This window comes from Teleopsis dalmanni, chromosome 1, assembly GCF_002237135.1.
Source record: "Teleopsis dalmanni isolate 2A chromosome 1, ASM223713v2, whole genome shotgun sequence".
Taxonomy (NCBI): domain Eukaryota; kingdom Metazoa; phylum Arthropoda; class Insecta; order Diptera; family Diopsidae; genus Teleopsis; species Teleopsis dalmanni.
In genome coordinates, this window is record NC_051846.1 from 176,912,646 (window position 1) to 176,928,662 (window position 16,017).

Sequence of the window (16,017 nt, forward strand, 5' to 3'; positions counted from 1 at the left end):
GAAGTCCTTCGCTAAATTTCCAGCTTCTTTGGTAAGCTGAATCAATATTTCCCCCTCTTTAGTTTTTCGGATTTTGTTCACGTTTTTTCCGAATTCTTGTAGCTCTGGTTTTGTTTTAATGATCTTTAACATTTCAGCGTAAGACTTATCTGCCGTCTTACTAATGAGAATTGCTTCCGGTTTTACTCTAGGCGCTTTAATGAGGTCCAGATTTGGCACAGTTTTCCCTTTTTTCTTTTGCACTAGCTGCCATTTGTGAAAATTCGTTTCCTGCTCCTTACTTCCAATTTCTCTAATTTGGACTTTGGGTGGTGGACCGTTCGGTTTTTCTTTCGCAGCACGCTTTAGTGCTCCCTGAGTTTGCACGCTAATGGAAGCTACACTCTTAGCCACCAACGGCACTTGTGGCCCCCTTTCTTGTTCCGTCTTATACATCTTAACTATCTGTGCAAGCAGATCCCGCATATCCTTATTAATATGCCTTTGTGATTCCATCATCGCAGATAGTTGTACCAGCTTATCCTCTACACTATCATCAGGCTTGGGGGATAAAGGTATGTTTAATACCTCCTTCTCCATTGTTTTTTGTACTGCGTTTTGTTTCCGCAGAGGTGATGTCTGGTTTAAATATGTATGTACGCGTGCATGTTTGATTTATCAGAAAATTAATCGTTTGTTTATTTTAATGACGGTGGTTAATTTTAAATAAGTTTTCTGAATTTTCAACCCACTTATTTTACATATTTATCTGTCGGTCTTTTCATGACAACTGAACTGTGGTTAAATAAAATTCACACTAATTGCTTGTGAATTTCTAAATTTTTATCCTTTGAACTGTACAAATAGAGTTCAAAAATTTTAATTTATCTGTAAGTAACATAAAATGGTTAATAAAAGATGAAAACACTTAACGATATGCAAGTATCAGTATGCACATTGAGATACCTCGTAGAGATATCAGTCTTTTGATGGGTTTACTTACAGGTCTTTGCAGACTAGGGAACCATGCTGTAGATTGAAACTCCCTTTCAATAATACCTGTCGCAGCTGTGGGGAAGACGATAAAAGGGCCTCTTATCTACTATGTCTTTGCCTAGTTCATGCACGGCGGCGATTCAACACTTTTCTTGAGAATCTTGATCAATTATAAGACCTCCGACTAAACAGCATTCTAAACTTCACCAAAGGTTCTATGTGGTTTTAAAACCTGAGTTTCATCTATATACGGGGCCAATAGGCCTAAGTGGAATCTTAGGGATGGGCGGTATAACCCACCCTAACATAAAATGGCGATATAACAGAATATGTAGATTAAAACAGAATTAGCGTGGCATAACGACCATTGGCGTTCTCTTGTGGTAACAATTTGTTCTAGCCGAATAGATGTTGTTTAGTTGATTTTAAGAAGTACATAATATTAAATATGTCAAAGCGATATTCGCTCAATATTACACTCCAAGATCTGTTTTGCTTTGGTACAGGCATACAATGCAACTAGAGACCTCACTGCAAGCCTGGCAGAGATGGAATGTTTTTCAATTTGGGAAACCCATGTTATTGAGGCGGTCATGCTGGTAAGAATATGTCGACAAGTAGTTTGTCTGTAACCTTAGCCTTGCCATATTGAAGGAGAACCACTTAGTGTACTCAACTAATTGATTAGTTAAGTATGGCACTCTCTCAGCTCTGCCATACTGGGTTAAAAAGACTCTATGTTGTTAAAAAATTATTTAATGATATTATTTGATTTGTATTATTTAATACTACTATTTATAATATTTAATATATACTATATATTATGAGGCATAACAATAATAACAATATACATATGTATATGTCATATACAAAGTTTTAATACCTTGCCATTAAATAATTAACCTATTCTTTATTTACCATAAATATATTACAAATGTCTCTATTGATTTTTAGGCTATTCTGAACTATCATCTGAATTTATAATTCATACTTATGGTATTTATTATAGCGGGCTGTGTACTATATTTTCTAAAGCTTCAAAAATAAATATAATATGATATAATAATAATATTCGTGCTGTTCGAAACTTCAGTTATGTTAGTTCTCGGGAGTTGCTATTTAAGTAGTGTCAATCCAAAGATTCGAATTCAATATATTCCAACAGCTTGATTCTTTTCATAAATTATTCTTTTGAATATTGTATGTTTCATATTTATACTTTATTAATAAAAACTTCAAGTTATAGTTCTCCGCTTTCACCAATTATTTTTTTATTTAAATTTAAAATTAATGATTTACACATTGACGGCACATATTGCCTTGTAATCCTGTTTTTACAACGCAATATATTTTTACCTTACTTAAGCGACCAGGTGTCATAGACTTTATTTCCTTTTCTTAACGATCGTGGCACGTTCGTCTTATTTTCATCAGTCTTTGATTTTACTAAGTGTAAAAAAATAGAGGGGAAAAAATTGAAAAAAAAAATTACGATTTTTTTCATAAAGTTACGCACCTTGTTAAATTCTATTATCCTTTCTTTAATTATGGTTATTGATCATATGTTTCCTGTTTTTGTATAAAGACCAATTTCTTGTAATCCAGTTAGGATAGCAGCTGCCTTTGGAATAGAAAAATTTTGTACGGTATGTTACGTGTTAGCTAAAATATTACACTAGATTTAGGGTTATTGTTGTATAAATAATTATTAAATTTATTTCTTCATATCAACCACAAGAAGTGAGGGGACTTGGGAATGAAAACAAACAAGTTAAAGATAAGAAATTACGAGAATTTGATTTTGTTACTGTAATGGAATGTACTGAAGTTTATAATATTAATAATCCCGCTGATATTTATATTTAAGCGTTTCAATTGATAAATATATCAACCCATAACTTCCATTAAAACTGGAAAAGATCCTTGCATTGTATGTTTATACCTGTTCATGCGTCTACTACCTCAACTATCAAAATTGGTCGAAAAACTTATACCATATATAATAAAATAATTTATTTATTTAAAGCACTTGTTATATTGCCAATAATATGAGTTCTAAAAGTTGTAAACAATATAAAAAATTTAAAAGTATTAATTATGTTTTATGTTGTGTTTGCCTCGTTGTTACAAAGGCCTTTGGTAAAGTATGGCATGTAGTTTTACTTACAAATTGAAATCTTTACTTCGAAAAGAATTCAGCCTCATATTGAAATCATATATACAGTCCAGAGCTTCTAGGGTGGAAAAAATAAACGAGCATATTAAAATTTGTATTTCACACCAAGCCTTCGGTCTATTCTGCTGATTAGTTCCTTGGCTCAAATGGTGTCATGAGTCCAATAAGCACTTTTGCATCATAATATTGTCACATTCTTGTTTTGTTGCTTGTGTAGAGAAGAAACTCTATAAAGTAGGTTCTATACTTTTTATTGACGCAAAAGGGCTTAAAGACCTACTTTAAACCCATAAGGGGGCGCAGTAGACAAGACGCAGTGCCACATCGCTCAATAATAATAATAATAATGTGTAGAGAGGAGGATTAGATCTACCCCGTACAGTTGAGGAACCTTTCAAGTTCATTAATACTAAAAAGTACCAGCTCTCAGTGATTATTGATTATTGAGAACCAATTTACCTGGTCGCCTGCTTTCTAGCACCATGACTGCTGATGACTGTAACAATAAGAAACATTTTCGGCATTTTGTTATATCTTCTCCAAATTAAAGGTATACATCTTATAGCAAAAACTATATTAGCTACATTTACCTATGACACAGTAATCCTCGGAATACACAATACAGTAAAAAATATTATAACTGCAGTAGATAGAGTGGATCTAAAAAAATGCTACTCGAACTGAGTATTGTAGCAGCTATGACAGCAAAATCAAATATAATTATAACTGAATAATGGAGGAATGAGTTTCTGATATTAACAGAGCAAAATGTCACGACGACAAACTGTTCTGAAAAAAACATTAAAATAAAAAAATAAATTATCTAACACACATTCGGTATATATAACAAAATCCTACTATATAATTAGATATTCAAACTAGTCTGACTTTATAAAATAGAGTTATTTGAGCATTTTCAAAAATTTCGGGAGAGCATCCAATGACATATTACTCAGGAATATTTACATTTTTAGCGACGACTGCTCGGTATTTATGTCTCTTGCTGATGTTCTATCAACATCTAAGCTTGTATCGGCACATTGTTTTTATTGCTTTTTTTTATTGAGATGGTGCAGTTATTGATTGAACAGAAATGAATACTATATCGTGAAGACAATCGTAGTAAGTATAGAACCGATGAGCTGATTAAAAGTGACACACAACTTTTCAAACTATTAATTTCAAGAAGTTAAATTGGGTGTACTTACAGAGTAGTGACTCAAAGAGCCATGATAACTGCACATATGCTAATTTGTACATATGCCATGTTCTATGTACAATCAGAGGAGAATTAAACAATTTATTAGTTTTTCTAGATACTCACTGTCCAATACAAATGCTTTACTATGAGGATACTGTCTCAAAAATAGGTATACCTTATGGAATTCATTTCACTACTATTGTCGTCACTCAGCATCAATCGGCGATGAAAAAATGTTACTCATTTACTCTATGACACGGCCCGGGCCTAACCTGAAGACGTATATTCTCTTTATGGGCTGCGGTTGAGGTCATTAATATTAGCATCAAAGACATTGCCAGTTTCCTTAAAAGCCAGTAGTAGTGACATGTCCACTAACAAAGTCTCTTAACATCAACGAATCTACTTGCGTGGTCTAAGCCCAATGCGTATTTTTGAAACAGTAAACCGCTGATATATCGCTATATCACATTATTTACATCGACATAAAATATTTACGTGGCAAACACTAAATAAGTCATTAGAATAAAGAAAAAAGAAACAAAAATATATTGAAGACATTTCAGGTTTCAATAGATGGTAACAAGGTAAGCTACCCCATCGTTTTCCTTAAGTTTGAATAAATTTTACTTTATGGAATTATGGAATAAAAATTTTAAATTTAAAACTAATATTCCTATTAGTTATGTAACTAGTTTTAGTTTTTTTTAAGTCATTATATAATAAAATATTTTATAATTTCAATTATTTGAATTAAATTATATTACAATTTTATTAATTTAAATTTAATTAAATTTTCATGATTATTAATATTTTATTAATATTTTTTATCTATATTTAATATTTAATATCTATTTTAATTTTGGCAAGTTACTACAAATGTGCAAAGTGTGTTTTTTTGTGTTCTAAATAATTTGTACTTAATCGTGAACACCCCAATTATACCATATATCATGTGTTTAACACTTCTTATTAAATAATAATAAAGTCATCACTGCCATATATACGTAGTAAGTTGATAAAACTTTTTTATGCTGAGTGTTTGTATATATTGACCGCAAATTTTTTCCAACCTTCTTATATATACCATTGAAAATTGTTTCCTTCTTCTCTAAAACTCATTTATACATAATCATCTATGTATGAATATATATGAAAGTATATCAACATATATAGAAATTATCTAAGCTTTTTGGTGCTCACAATTCATAAAAATTAAACAAACCGAAAGTAAACAAAATTCTAAGAGCATTCATAGCACATCAATGGCTTACAGCAACTATCAAAAAGGAAGGGTCGTTCCATTCCGTCCGTCCAGAGAATTTAAGAAGCTTTGTCAGCGGTAATTACAGAAGTGGTTGTACTGCTGGTGGCTGTAGTGCTGTAATGTTGTATTTCATTTTTAGTGACTGCGATTGCATTGATTTTCTTTCATGTTTACGTCACACAAAAGAGCAACAAAATAAAAAAAAAAAAAAAAGAAAAGAGGAAGAAATAAACAAACGTGAAAGATACTTTATCGCTTCCAATCGTCAGTAATTCAGAAACTTTAATGTAAGTGACCGGAATACAGGCTTTCGGGTATGAAGTGTGAATTTAAATGGCAGTGCACCGAAATAAAAATATAAAAGAAAAATAAATAAATAAATAACACCACTTGAGGGCTACTTAGGGTAGTGAATTACGATGCTGTAAATATATATGTGACAATATTTTATTTTTTTCTATAAAAATTATAGAGAGACGTTTGCTGGCGGGAATGTGAGTTTCGAAAACTGGCTTAAATTAAATTAAAATTAAAAGAATATGAAAATCTTTCTGTAATATTTCAATCAGTGCTATCTTAAATTTTTATTGTGTAATCAAGAATATTCGATTATATAGGCAAAGGGTTAATAGATTCAATAGCACTTTGACTGCATTGGAAGCTATTCACCGAATTCGATTTAATGTGAAATTCTAATTGCTGCTATTGATGGTTGATAAAATTACTGACACCACACTTATGAAATTTGTGCCAGCATATTAGTAGCATTTTGAATTTAATTATTAAAAAGTAATTGATATTGCTTGAGATTGAAATTAATCTGAAAATATTAAAAGGTCGAAATATGGCACGAAATTGACAACGAAACACTTAAAATATTACTTGGGAATATAATTTAACTAATAGCATTAGGAACAAGGAATATTGGGAATAAGACATATAAATTATAAAATATATATATAAAATTTATAAGCACTATGGCATCCATTGACAGCCTAGATTTTCATATTTTCTAGTTAAGATATTTTGGTTTTTGAGTTCGTTATATATAATTGTAAAAGTTATGATATTTACTTAATGTAAATTTTTTTACAAATCTAACATTATCTTCCTCATTCAGTTTAATGAAAGTCATATAAAAAAATTGGTCTCATTTCTTAGTAATCCCAAGAGATGAGATGAGATAATATGCACTATAGTTTCACTCTGTATTTTTAAGATGCTGTAATTATACAAATGTTATCCAATTAAGAAGTTAATAACATATTGATTACTATATATTATTCATATAGTTATATATTGAGTTCAGATCTATTTTGATTATGAAATCTATCAAGCATTTAGTTGTCGTCTAGAACGTGTTGCTTAGTTTGCATTTGAAATTAGCTTAGAACTTTTTCAACAGTCTATTTTCGATATTTTTGAGTACTTAGTAGTACGTTTAAAAAGCAAGTTATTTGCTTTTATTCATTTCACAGAAATTTTAAGCAATTTGGATAGTAGATAGATATAGATTAAAAATGGATAAATGTTGATAAAAGTTTTCTTTCTAAAAATAACAGTTGGTAACTAGTATTTGGTTAATTACGAACAAAGAATAAATAAGTAATTAGTTTCAAAGAGTCATGATAAAATTTCCGAAACAATATCACCATATATGAGCTTCGATTTAAACCCTTCCTGAACAGAAAGGGTTTCTTGGGAAGCATATGGCTTAAAGCTAGTGTTCTTAGTGTGAACGGTTTTGAGGAGTATTTACTGTTAGGTCTAGTGTCAGAACATATGTCTGTATTTCTTCTAGAAAAGTGCACCTACACCTATAGGCAGATCATTCGTATATGTACATTTGTAATTTCGTTTTATTACTTTTCGATGCAAGAGAAGTTTCAAGTCTGTCAAATACGATGAATTTAAAATAAGTTCTAAATATTTCAAGCTGATTTTGATTAATGGCAATATAATCTAAAGAGTAATAATTAACTTAATCACTTAATTAAGTAAACTGCAAAACTTTGAAAAATATTTTAGGAATTTTTAGGAGGGAAGTACTCTAGTATATTGCCTCCATAGTACATTTTTTTTCATTATAAAAAAAAGCCATAATCTTTGGAAAATTCTATGTGGTATATACTTACTATATACTTACTTTTTGTTATTTGAGGCGTAAGTCTCATATGATACCATATCCTGACTAATGTTAAGAACTTTATAACATTTATTTTATACAAAGTCAAAAAAAAATTATAGTCTTCATCCCTATGCCATAAAATTATAGTCTTCATCCCTATGCCATAAAATTCTATAAAAGTGTTAACACATTGTTTTCACAATAAAGAGTATTTAATAGACTATTTAAATAACTACTAATACTTTAAAATTACTTGAAGTTTAAAATAATACTTTTATGTACTCGTGAATAATATTAAACTTTATTGAGTTTTTTAACAATAAGGTTGTCGAAAATTATTTCAAATTCATTGTAAGTTTATCTGTTTACAACATAATCAAAAAAAATTAATTTGAAAACTCGAAGTTTAAAGTTAAGTGACCGAGGAAGGTAATTCTTTTTTTTTTCGCTCTTGAAAAATGAACCTTGATGTCTTCAAAACCAAATCACCCATATAAAGTTCATTTACGTTACTCAATACAATTGAAAATTAACATATGAAAGATCTTTGAATACGGAAGATTAGATATTTTAAAGCGTTTTTAATAAATTAAAGGTAAACAATAATTATTCATAAATAATTTTAACACATAAAATTTATATTAGTATTTTAAGGTTTCGTCTTGTAAAACCAAAGTAAAGCTTAAGATTTATATTGTTTTACTATTGCTTAAATTATAGTTAAAGTTTCCAAAGATATCAGTAATTTTATTATTATCTAAAATAAAATGTATTGAATTATATGAGATTAATTTCTTAAAAACTATTGTATCAAATGCTTGTATTCGAAAAGTATATTTCCTGGTCTACAACTCTATGGACTAGTTTTTTTTAGTAAGAAGCAAAAATAAGATTTGTAACTAGACTAGTTACGTAAACTTTATTTGCCGGCGTTAAAAGCCATGTTTTCTAGTGTCTATTGACTCTGATTCAAGTTATATTAAAACTTCAAAAGAAACTTCTGTCAACTTTTCTTACGCGATTTGGCATATATAATATATATACCATCAAAGTAGTGGTAGAAAGTTGTTAAGTGTTGCTTTATACAATATATAAGTTTTATAATATCACTAAATTCAAATTGAACCATATGATTTTTATTTTGAGCAGTGTAATAATATAATACTAGAAAATATTTTAAAAACAATATGGCAGTTTATTAATATATTTATTTTAATAATAAGTCAGTACACTTATTTTAGATGAATATTTGTGTTACTAGCTACAATTATACGATGTACCAAAAATCAAAAATTTTTTTTAAGAGATGTAAAAAATTGTTTTAAAAGATGTAAAATATTTTTTCATATTGAAAATAAACAATTATAATATAGATAAATGTTTTAAAGATTTTTTTTATTAGATACATAATTTCATAGTGTTAATGATGACAATTGATGTCAACCAATTAGACGTTATGAAAACATCTCAGAAAATGTATTTTAGAATTCTAATTTCGCATAACGTTTTCTAATTTTTAATACTGTATACTCTACTCAATGTTTTTCAATTGTTACCATTGGTTTTATTCACATATACCAATGACTTCAAATATTTCCAAATACTTAAGTTACTTCACCGGATTCATTTCTGAAGAGAATATTTAGTCTTCGAAACAGGCTTTAATAACTCGTTAATATTTTTGACAATATAACACTATGTTCAGACAGTCAAATTTCCTTAATTTCATAAAAATAAAATTAAGTTAATTTCGAAAGTGTTCATACTGAACCAAATTAAGCAAATCACATATTTTTTGGTTATAAATCGAATGTTAAAAATTACATGCTCCAAACACTCCCATTGTATCTGGGAAATTTTAAAAATTGATTATTATAGGATAGCATTCAGTAGTTTTATTAGCTTTAATAGATTACAGGCATGTGAATTATTATTTTTACTTTATATTAAATAATTAACAGTTAAAGTTTTTTATCTATATTCAAATTTAAAAATTTGCACTCCTTTCAAAATATTTTCCCGGTTTTATTAAAATCAACTGTCACTGACATTTGTTTAAAAAAAATGTTACTTTTTCGTTGTCTCAACTTTATCTTTTGCTTAAAATGTATCCTACGCATTCGAAATATCCCTTAATTTCAGTTTCAACAAAATTAAGGCCATTTTCTTTAATTTCAATTTAACGTGAAAACTGAATTTTGTATGGAAAAAACAACTTAATTTCGATTAAACGAAGATGAAATTAAGTTATTGGCGAAATTAAGATTTTTTTAACTTAGTTTTTTTGTGACTTAACTTTTTCTAATTTTTACATCTCAACTTACCAATTACTACTAATAATATATAATGTATTTATTAATATTAATGAATTTTTATTCCTAAGTTTTTAATTTATTTAAATTAATTTTGGCGTCTAGTCTGTTACTAATTTTTAAATAATGCACACAAAAACTATTAACTTTTTATTTATATACAAGATATTTTATAATTCCTGTCCCTTACTCCTATACTAAAAGAAAAGTAATGTTATTTTGATTAAACCTAAGTAATTTGCTCACGAAACTGAAATGTTTTCAAGAATGAATTAATTTCCAATTTTAAATGTCAATTAATTGCATATATTCAGGTTGCGGTATGCAAATTATTATTTCCAGGTAATTAAAAATATCTTCTTTTCTTACGAATTTCAATTTGTTTGTAATTCAGTTAATGATCAATTGTGATCACTAAATTTACATAAACTGTAATGCAGTTAACTTTTTCTTTGTATAATAAACTAATTAAAAGATGTGCACACTGCGATCAGACTAATTAACGATATAATGCAATCCGGTAGTGCACTTACATCAGAAAATTTAATTCAAATATTTAGCAAAAGTGATTATTTTTACTAGGGGAAACCTTGTCACGAAATTATTGATTTTTAAATCTCGTTCGTAAATTGACTAGAAAAAATGGGTGGTCTGAGCCGAACTCTGATAACGCTATATTTTTTGTATTACATTTTATCATATTATATGAACTGATAGTGTGATATGTACAGTGAATTTTATAAACTAATAACACATATAAAAAAAAAGATTATATGATTATAAATTTTGCATTGATAGGTAAACAATAATTAATGTTATCTAATCCTTCATCATTAAATCAAAATTTGTTGAAGAAAACATAGAGCAAAACGTCGGGTTCCTAAATAGAAAATATAGCCGAACTGTAGCGGGTCTTCTTCTCGAAATGTTCTAGGAAAAAAAGTAAATATCGATCAAATTTTAACAAATTGAATTTTAAATGTGAGTTAATAAAAATGCTCTTAAAACATTAGAAACCGACAAATGCAGACACAGAAACACCTAAACATATCCTTAGAGAATGCCCCATCTTTTTTAATACTTTTAATAAGAATTTTCCACAAAAAAAATATCCACAACAAAATGGTCAAACATCGATCTTCAAATCACTTAGAATTTTCTGGATATTGCTTAGTGAATAGTCTAATGATAGATGCAGTTTTACTCTTAGTTAATATTTGAATAACTATAATAATTATTGGTGTATACGAAATTGGTGGTCTAAATCGTCTTGTTTAAATTACTGTTATCTTGGTTACCTGATCATAGGACAGTTTATATAGCTGTGATGAAGGCCTTTGTAATGGTGGTGTTTTAAGTTCTCCTGGACATATTCAGGTGGGATACTTAGCTTCATTTGTCATTTGCACTGTTTACATATTTATGATTAGTGTAAATTGGAACTAGTCTTCCAATTTAAGATTGGGTATAAAACAAACTTATTGACTTGTTAACAAACTTGTTAACAAATCTAAAAGATCCAATTAGTTATTACTGAATGCTCAGCTTTGATAAACAGAATTTGCAGATTTTTAGGAAATAGTTTCTTGGAAGTTACTCCAGCCGTTTATCACTGAAACTAAGTAATGTGTTAAACAATATAAATTCAACAGGATGGACTTAGTGTTATCTACCGATGAAATGTTGCAATAAAACAATATATAATCTGTATTTAAGAAAAGCTGGGGTTATGTGTTGAACATATACTTACTTACTACTGTTCTCTTTCCTAATGAGGCATAAGGCCTGCACTAGAATATAGTAGGAGTACATGCCTGAACATATACAGCAACCAATCAACTAACCATAGATATAAAAAAGTTAATAAGAACAATTTAGAATGGCACAAGACTCTCATATATGTGGACCTCACTCTGGACAGATCTTTTTAAGAGTAGTAAACGTAGAGAACAAAATAGCTTAATGTGGCCAAACAGTCAAATTTTTTAACCCACTCAATAGTAGTAAATATAATATCGAAAATATGCACCTCAATACGAAATACACCGCACCTCAATAACAGAAGAAAGATACGTAGATATCCGTATGGGCTTAATAGTCACATTTTATAAAACACTGACCTATAAGACCTAACTATTTCTATTCACCTACCGTAAAAGGTAAAGAGAATATTTCATATCCACTCAAATCAATCAATCAACATATGATGTAGTAATTATTATTATAAAATACTTAAATGTTTACATTGTTGCAATATTATTAACAAAACAATATAATTATATAATAAGTACTTTCAAAAGAAACCTGTTATTTATACATATGCTAAACATATTTAGTATTAAATAATATGTATACATATATAAATAAGATATATTGTACAGAAACTTTGGTGACTGTACCTGATTTAATATTTAAATTAGATTTAACGAAATATACAAGGTGTTCTAAACTTACGCATGGTTGCATTGAACAAGTTTTAAGTACAACAAGTAATTACTGGCCATTTTTTTAATAAATGAGATGAATAATTATTAATTAATTATATTACCATTTTAATTATATATTTTTGAAAACATAAACGTGATACGATATACATATATTTTGAAATTACTTTCAATATTTTATGAATAGCGACTGTTATTATAAACAACAGCAAAAAATACTGTAAGCTTTTTTTTAGGTGGATAACAATGGTACCAGCAACTTTGTCACGTTACGAGTATGAGTCATTTAAAGAATGGTCCTATTAACAACTAATGAATCTGGGACTATTAGAAGCATAAATCTTTGAGAATAATCTTCTCTAAGAACCTCGCAGCTTGGAGAAGTAAATGAAGAAGATATAATTCCGTTCATTGTGCTAGAACTCGTATTGCACATTTCGCCCAATTTTGGGAGGAGGATTAACTAAGCCATTGATAAAAGCAAGAATTTGTCGGATGTCTACAAGTTGATTGGAAATAAAAATTGCCAAAATATCAACTCCGGGTGTGTGCTACAAAACAGGCTTATGAGATATTACTAAAGAAGAACAAGCACTACCGCCAACAAAACCAATTAACCATCAATTATTATGATGTTCAATATTGTTGTCATATGACCAAAGTCTTTAACTTTAAGCAAGCGTCTGCTTAAAGACTTATATAGCCCGGGGAGAAAACAATTTACTAAAATTTTTTTAATAGATTTTGTTTAATTTGTAATTTAAAAATAAACAAAAAAACTTATAATTGCATTCATAAGTTCGTTTGTTTTTAATTCATAAGTAACAACAAGTTGGAAATAGTTGAAATAATTTTGACGGTCTATAAAGTCTTGCACCTCATGTCATGCTTCTTCGCGCCCCTTATTCCATTCATTATACTGTCTTTGCCGTCTGGTGTGTTATGAAAAGTTTTAGTCAATTAACTCTCCGTAACACTTTGTGAAAGGTACTTAAGTTGCGAAAATTAAATATTATTAAATATTATCTAAAATTAAATATTATTATCAGTTTTGATTATAGAATTATAACATCATAGAAGCAACATTTAAAGATTGCTGATGAAGCCATCGGGCATTTTCCCAAATATGAATGTATTAATAATAAAATTATTAATTATTTGCAATGTATTTATAGAAATAATTTGCTATAAGCCGGTATTTAAAATAAGAATGATAGTTTAATTCTAGTTTGGCTATAAGCATTATCAACCAAATACCTAGGGCCAAGCACGTTTACTAATAATGTAGAAATTATATAAATTTGGTATTTTTTTTTAATTTATATTTACTTGCTTTAAAAAGAAAAAAAACTAATAACAAACAATAGACAAAAACATTATTTTTTTTTCTTTATATATTTTTTTTAAATTTGCAAACATATTTTTCTTGCTTTCTAATAAATGCTAATCAATTTTTAAAAATTTTTACGTGCTTGTATCGTGGATTTTTTTCTAAAACTTATTGAAATTGTTGCTTAAAAGCATTGGGGAAATAAATCAATAATTATTGAAAAAAAAAAAATTTTTAATGATAATTGAATTTTTTTTCTACAAATAAAAGTGTTAATACATTATTCCATGTTGTGTCTATAAACTTAGTTGTTTGTAAAGTTGTCTTACATGTTATGACACAATTTATCTATGAATTTGTTTGATTAAACAAATCATACAATCACAGCTCACCTGTCATTCAACTTGGCCCCGGTCATACATTAACATACGAAAATCCTCATAAATCGTATTTTGGGACTGCTAATCGCGAAAGCACCGAACAGTCTCAAGAACCGTCATAACAAACTTCATTACGCTAATAATTTTTGAACAGCAAAACTTCCTGTTCGTGATTCGTCATACTCCCATTGTTTCGTTAGCAACTAAAATGAGTTTTAAAATTTATTATGAATTTGTTATTGATTTCACAACTGCTTTTAAATTGAAGTATATTGTATATATTTAAAATAATTTATTACAGTTTATATGGCATAATTTGTTTAAGAACAAATTACATACAGGGTTACCCATTTTATGCTTCCGTAATGGAACGTAAACATCACAATCACTGGTGATTAAGATTTCGAACAAATTTTTACTTTTATATATTGTATGAACAAGGGCTCTCCAGCCTAAATTAGTTCATGGGCCAATACAAACTAATGAATAGGTTGGAAGGCCGCAGAAGTACCTTCTTCGTACATTCATAATTTTTCCGGAGAAAAATAAATATATGGCAATAATGTTAAATTTAGTTTTATTGAATCTTCATTAAAATATCTTTTACAATTCTTTCAATATCACAATCACTGGTGATAGAAATTTCGAACAAATTTTTACTTTTATATATTGTATGAACAAGGGCTCTCCAGCCTAAATAAGTTTACGGGCCAATACAAACCAATGAATAGGTTGTAAGGCCGCAGAAGTACCTTCTTCGTACGTTCATAATTTTTCCGGAGAAAAATAAATATATGGCAATAATGTTAAATTTAGTTTTATTGATTCTTCATTAAAATATCTTTTACAATTCTATCAATATCACAATCATTGGTGATTGAAATTTCGAACAAATTTTTACTTTTACATATTGTATGAACAAGGGCTCTCCAGCCTAAATAAGTTCACGGGCCAATATAAACCAATGAATAATTTTGCCGCAGAAAAATAAAAATATGGCGATAATCTTAAATTTAGTTTTATTAATTCTTCATTAATGTATCTTTTACAACTTCATCAATATCAACATTATTAATATAAGTTGCGGCCATACGAAAACTATCATTAATGTAATGACTTATGGCATTAGTTTTTTGAACCAGTTGTATAAACAATTATATACTAAAGTCATTGTCAATAAAGTAAATTAACGTAAAGTGTAATAAATTATTTAAAACATAAAAAGAAAATAATGTAATTTTACCAAAATATAACACAGAAAAACTTGCCTAATTGTGGTAGATTAGAAAGCTGTTGCGGAAATATAAACCGTTGGCCACGATTTGGACCTTGCCATTGGGTGTGGTATCCAAAACTAATTAAATATAACTTTTACCCATATAGTTAGCAGTACTTCGATTATAACTTGATGTATGCTTGTTAAGATGATTCATAAAGTCGAGAGTTTGAAGAATATTCGCTTAAACATGATCGTTTGCATTACCCCATAAAAAAGTATATAACCCTATGAATTGTGTGAGCCAATTCACATCACCAAAACACGTCCAATAAATTTCTGATATAACAAAGCCAAGATGGATCAATTAATTTCCTATAATATAAACAGTAAAGAAGTAAGAATACAAGAAGAACAAAATCTTATTTTAATATTGTGGGATATAAAAAGTATCTGCCGGTTTTGGTACATTTTTAAATTTTCTCTATTAAAAATCAGTTTATATTGACCATTGTTATTGCCACTATTTCCATAATTCTATCAGTATACATTATCAGAATATATTCTGTGGTTTATTGCCAAAAAACT

The 16,017-nt window shown here is 28.5% G+C and overlaps 1 long non-coding RNA gene across 1 annotated transcript; it reads right to left on the reverse strand.

Annotated features, from left to right (window-relative positions):
- Window positions 1–2,229: 2,229 nt before the first annotated feature.
- On the reverse strand, window positions 2,230–14,414 carry LOC119670393. The gene is made up of 3 exons (XR_005251708.1): window positions 14,226–14,414; window positions 2,492–2,596; window positions 2,230–2,421 (listed from the first exon to the last, which is right to left on the reverse strand). It is a non-coding gene; the product is annotated as an uncharacterized LOC119670393 (long non-coding RNA).
- Between the last annotated feature and the right edge of the window lie 1,603 nt (window positions 14,415–16,017).